We start from the raw sequence: 7,051 nt of genomic DNA, 5'->3' as shown, positions 1-7,051 counted from the left end.
CATTGATGAATAGGCGCACTCACAATGTACGCAATAGAAAACAATATACAGTAATTTCAATTAGCGCAATTACAATTTGACGCAATATCTACAGCGCTAAAAGCGCAAAATTATAATACCACTAAAATGTGTACGTTCAAAGTACTTTTTCTTCAAAGGATAATTTTTAGTTGCCCTGTGCAAAGGAAATTAAAACCCTCAACGAGAAATTTCAGTAGAGGAAAATTAGTTTTTGTGCTTCGTAATAATCGATTGACTTATTTGAAATATGTTTCAATAATGGAAATATGCTTAAATATAGCAATTGATGATCCGATTATTTTTGTGTACTTCTTTTGACGAAAAATATTAACGTATGTCAACCTGAAATTTGTGATGAGTTTGAATTATTTGCCTTAGTAAAATATAATGTTATTTATATTTAACAAATCCGTTATGTTTATCTCCTTATACAGTTGTTGACGTTGGCTTTGTATAATATGCCGTAGCAGAGTTACATTTGGGAAGTTGCCAGAATTTGCAAAATAAATCAAATTCAACAAGGGGACCGGAAATTAGGAGTAATTTTAAGTATTGTCTCTTAAATCCGTATGCGTGGCATGCGGCAAGATGGTCTTATCGGTACTAAAATATGTTGATTACTTATTTGATAAGTGCTCAATCATGTGCAGGTTACGTGAGCTCTAGGGGAACAAGTTACGTGAATTCTAGAGGAACAAGTTATGTGAGCTGTAGGGGAACAAGTTATGTGAGCTATAGGGGAACAAGTAACATGTACGTGAGCGCTTGGGGAACAAGTTACGTGAACTCTAGACGAACAAATTACGTGAACTCTTGAGGAACATGTTACGTGAACTCTACGGGAACAAGTTACGGAAGCTTTAGATGAACAAGGTACGTGGAGTCTAGAGAAACAAATTATGTGTCTATAAGACCAAGTTACATGGGCTCTACAGGAACAAGTTACGCGAACTATAGAGAAACAAGTTACGTGAGCTGCATGCAGGGGAACAAGTTACGTGAGCTCTACGAGAACACGTTATGTAAGCTTTAGAGAGCTATAAGTACAACAAAAACGAGTCAAGAACGATTAGCATATTTATTAAACAACATGCACACTGTAATGGCAAAACAAATTATTGTACGAATGCACCTTGTTACAATAGGCTTCTCACAGCATGCGACGGGATTGGTCATACGAAATATAATACAGCATATACAAGCATAAGAACATGTACATACGGAAATAACTTATTTACAAACAGGGGAGGAAATCGCATGTAATTACGTATCACAATTATATTTAAACATAATATACATATCCCAGATAGCATGCTTACGTAGGCCAACATTGTGTTATGGTTGTATGGTTGGTTTAATATTGGCGTTGGCTCCACAACGTTGTTACATTGTTGGTGTAACGTTATCTATTTGAAAGTTGGCATGTATGCATTGGTACAATGTTGGTGTAACGTTATCTATTTGACAGTTGGCATGTACGTATTGGTACAATGTTGGTGTAACGTTATCTATTTGACAGTTGGCATGTACGTATTGGTACAATGTTGGTGTAACGTTATCTATTTGACAGTTGGCATGTATGTATTGGTACAATGTTGGTGTACCGTTATCTTTTTTACAGTTGGCATGTATGCATTGGTACAATGTACAGCGTTGGTGAAATGTTATCTATAACAGTTTGCGTATCTCAAATTAACTTTAGTTTTCTTAATGTAACGCCAACGTTGGGCCTGTATTAAGTAGTATAAGATCATTAATATGGCATTACAAATTGAAATATTTTGTTTTAAAAACAAATTAAAAAGAAAAAAAGTAAAATGAATAGTTAGGTCACACCAATTTGAAAAATAGTTCTTAGAGAGTTACATGTATCGCTCTTAAAATCTGAAGTCGAAAAAAAAATGTTTTTTCCTCTCCTCAAAGTAATATCCGAAGTCCGTATTTTTTCGGTCTGTTTTCAACTTTACACATCGCTAATTTTGATCGCTTTGAGGCTTGAATTGCAAGGAAAGTGAAGCATTTTGATGATGAAGCTGAAAACCAAGACAGACAGAAATCAGTCACCTATTATTTTTTCAGCTGACTGTGATTTGTGATGTGATCAATAAGCTTTGTAACTTTTTGTTAAAGTTTATAATTTAATATTTATTTCATTAAATTTAAGTACCTCTTTACTAAAAGAATTTAATTTTTCTTTCATTTAGTTCTGAAATATAATAAGATCAAAACCAAGTAAATGGGTCCTTAGCAGGTATATATCCCAACTTTCCTCTGGCCCTGACACCAGACTTAGACATTTTAACAGATAGCTTAGTCATCTTAGTCTTATGTCATGGCCATAGGAAACTCGGCTAGTTAATATATAGGCAGTTCTATTAATGTTTAGGAATTTTACACGTTGTTTTATATAATACAAAGTTAAAATAAAATAAAAGTACCTTGGATTGGGGCATGTATTCCAAATTTGATAACATAGAGAACCTTTAAGGACCATTTATTCAAGAGAAAGGATATGTTTCATGATGAGGCACGATATGAAAATAGGTAAAACTTGATTTCTTCTGGTCACGGGACAGGAGAGAGTGATTCTGAGGTTTGTTTCACCATTCCAGCACAATGCATGTACGGTGAAAAATAGATATCATTTTCAAGTGAAACATTTTATTCTATATGTGATAATTCAAGTTGTATATGCAATATATCCATTACTTTCCATTATTACAGTTATATTCTTCATTTACGCATTCCCAGTACATACAATCTCTTAAAAACATTAAAAAAAACAGTACTTACAGTCAAATACCATATAAACTATCCAATATGAGCACATTTTCAGGTATTAAAACCCATAATTATTAAATTTTACTACCGCTCATGTTTTTTTCCAAAAATTCCCGAAGAACTATTTTTCAAAGCGGTGTGACCTTATTGCTGAAATTAAGAATAGAATACCCGATACATTCATTAAAGATATTTGATTAAAACAATCACATTATTAAAAATTCTGTTTAAACTGCCAAATTTTAGCTGTTATGTTTTTTATTTGGGTCAAGCCTTCCTACCAAGTTCGCTATCCTCTGGCAGCTACATGCACAGTATCTGATGCACAGTATCTGACCTTCAGTCAGTAAGCAAATACCCATACGAGCTGCATGCACAGTATCTGATGCACAGTCAGTAAACAAAGACCCATACGAGCTGCATGCACAGTATCTGACCCTCAGTCAGTGAACAAAGATCCATACGAGCTGCATGCATAGTATCTGACCCTCAGTCAATAAACAAAGATCCATACGAGCTGCACGCACAGTATCTGACCCTCAGTCAGTAAACAAAGCCCCATACGAGCTGCATGCACATTATCTGATCCTCAGTCAGTAAACAAAGATCCATACGAGCTGCATGCACCGTATCTGACCTTCAGTCAGTAAACAAAGATCCATACGAGCTGCATGCATAGTATCTGACCCTCAGTCAATAAACAAAGATCCATACGAGCTGTATGCACAGTATCTGACCCTCAGTCAGTAAACAAAGACCCATACGAGCTGCATGCACAGTATCTGACCTTCAGTCAGTAAACAAAGATCCATCCGAGCTGCATGCACAGTATCTGACCCTCAGTCAGTAAACAAAGACCCATACGAGCTGCATGCACATTATCTGATCCTCAGTCCGTAAACAAAGATCCATACGAGCTGCATGCACAGTATCTGACCTTCAGTTCGTAAACAAAGATCCATACGAGCTGCATGCACACTATCTGACCTTCAGTCAGTAAACAAAGACCCATACGAGCTGCATGCACAGTATCTGACCCTCAGTTCGTAAACAAAGACCCATACGAGCTGCATGCACACTATCTGACCTTCAGTCAGTAAACAAAGACCCATACGAGCTGCATGCACATTATCTGATCCTCAGTCAATAAACAAAGATCCATCCGAGCTGCATGCATAGTATCTGACCCTCGGTCAATAAACAAAGATCCATACGAGCTGCATGCACAGTAGCTGACCCTCAGTCAGTAAACAAAGATCCATACGAGCTGCATGCACATTATCTGATCCTCAGTCAATAAACAAAGATCCATACGAGCTGCATGCATAGTATCTGACCCTCAGTCAATAAACAAAGATCCATACAAGCTGCATGCACAGTATCTGACCCTCAGTCAGTAAACAAAGACCCATACGAGCTGCATGCACAGTATCTGACCTTCAGTCAGTGAACAAAGATCCATACGATCTGCATGCACAGTATCTGACCTTCAGTCAGTAAACAAAGATCCATACGAGCTGCATGCACAGTATCTGACCTTCAGTCAGTGAACAAAGATCCATACGATCTGCATGCACAGTATCTGACCCTCAGTCAGTAAACAAAGATCCATACGAGCTGCATGATATACACTGACCAACAGTTCATTACTTTGATTTTCATCATAGCAACCAACTCATAATGTAAGTATTTTTTTTGACAATAATTCAGCAAAGTTAATTGATATTTTGTTTAGTTGGTTGCAAAAAGAAACAACATACAAATGTAGGTCTCTGTTGACCCAAATTTTCGAACTTGAACATGCCTATGTTAAAGAAAGTCGATGTTTTAAAGTTTTGATAAGATAACGTACATTAGTTTGTGAATATGTATGTTTGTTGTCCTAATATTTTATATTCCAGTTTGTATAAACATGCATTATTATATGTCATACTATGATTGAAGGGCGTTGTTGGCAGCGAAAAATAGTGTCTGAATATGATCACGTGACATGTCATATGACAAGACAAATTGGCCCCCTTCATTATATGTCTAGAATATATTAATTATTGTTGAGCTGATATTGCTACACTGTTTTGCATTAATCCTCATGTAGAAGGAACACTTAATGCTTATTTAATAAGACAGAAGTGTTTATGGTCATACTTATAGGGCAGTGACTACAACCATCAGTTAAAGGAGTGTTCAAAATAGGTCTGGTGTAAACATCCTGGGCAGGGGGTAGCCTGACCACTGCCTGGAATGTTTACACAACATCACCCCCTCTTGTTCTTAGTGTTGGTGGGTTGATATTTCCCTTGGCTGGTGTGGTGTGGACCTAGGCTTGTGTGGTTGTGGCACCCGGTTAGATTTGTTAATTCATTTTAATTCCTTATATTCCTAAAGATTCACTAAAATATATTGAGTCTTATTAGGATTACTTTGTCTAACAATGTGTCGTTGATTTTAATCCGTAATCCGCGCTCCGCATCCGCAATCGCTGTCGCCTAGTCTCGTGTGTTACTTTCGTTTTGAATGGAATGTATGAGAGTGTGACGTAATTGTGAATGTTGTATACCTGCTTGACCAGTGACAAACTGACCTCTGACACCTGTCGCATTGCGTGATATTTCCCGCTTCAATGTTTTCTTTGCTTCTCTGTCCTTTCTTTTCCATTCACTTCCTATCTGCTCCTGGTAGAGGCAACATCGCCATATATACATACTTACGAAATATACATACCTGGCAGATTATACTAGTGGATCCCCGGTACCACATACAGGGTAAGCTATTGGTCAAATACAATATATAAGCTATTGCTAAACTTAATATTTATGCTGATAAATATTAATGCTCCATAATTTATATTTATTGGGAATGCTATAACGTGCCGTAAATTGCTCATATATAATTATGGGTGTGGTTATTGACTAAGTGAACACGTTCCTTATTGAACACTGATTTTATACTTCGGTGTAGTCTACTGGTATTATAAGTATTATGTGAACCATATTCATATATAGTTTTCTAGGCTACTTTAAATAATTGTTTTATAAACCTTACGTCTTTTAAAGTATCGTACGTTACAACGTGAATTGTCCATATGTAAATGTATTGTTAGGCGAGTTCGTTTCTGTATATTGTCTCATGTGTGTTTTAATATTGTTACAGGGAAATAAATACCAACTAAATCAAAGATATATGGTATTCGTCATCTATTGCAAAAGAACCCAAACACCACATGGTTATACATGGGATTTTCCATGATTGTATTGATTGATATATATTACAGGTAAATAGTATATAATATAAGGAATAATTAATGTTTTTTGTCACGAAAACTTTTTTTTGTTAAGTCAAACACTTCATATACATGTCTTGAAATGTTAAAAGGGTAATTGTTTATATGTATGGGTCAAAATTCAAGTTTAAGTGTTAACTTTCATTATTGTTGCAAAAAAAAACCACTTTAAAAATGAATGACAAAAATAACATGTAATCATATTTATCAATTGATGAAATTATTTTCAAGCTTCTCAAAATAAACTTTGTTTTTTTACAGAAGCCGTTCGACAAAACAGACTCAACATCCTAAAATGATTAGTTTGACATCAACAGACGAGCGAAAGGATATAGAAAATCTAATGCAAAAGTTAACTGGGAAAGACACTGATGAACACAAATGAATGAATCTACGTTGTAAAAATGGCAAAAATATATTCAAATAATTTATTCTGATGTTGTTTATTATCTATTCTTCATTTTGAAAATATCTTTATCAACATGGGCCTACATTTAGAAACAATCACAGAAAATTCTGCATTCCGAACTTGCTAGTATTAACAAGTATTACATTTAGAAACTTAATTAGACAACAGCAAACTGTATAAATGAACGTTGGGCACACGTTATAAGCAAATGTAAGGCCAACATTGGCCCATCGTTAAACATTACAGTACAAACATTGCGCCTACATTGATCAAACATTAGCATGATATAACGGAACAGTGCCGATGTCCTATATTTTAAGTGAACGGATATTTCCTACAAGTACTCGTAATGTATCCCAGGCAAGACAATAGCGATAGTCGATAAACATATATTGTATTAAAATGCATATTGTTTGATCACTCTTTTGTTAAAGTGTATCCAGCCAAACCTCATTTCACATATGTCAAACAGACATTACACTGTACGTATAAAAATAATTCTACACAGAGCCGTCAATGAAGATGACCGGTTTCACAAACAATGCTCAATATTTTGCTAG

The sequence above is a fragment of the Mizuhopecten yessoensis genome, unplaced genomic scaffold (genome assembly GCF_002113885.1).
Source record: "Mizuhopecten yessoensis strain PY_sf001 unplaced genomic scaffold, ASM211388v2 scaffold8811, whole genome shotgun sequence".
NCBI classification, from domain to species: Eukaryota; Metazoa; Mollusca; class Bivalvia; order Pectinida; family Pectinidae; genus Mizuhopecten; species Mizuhopecten yessoensis.
Note: the sequence above shows the minus strand (reverse complement) of the source record.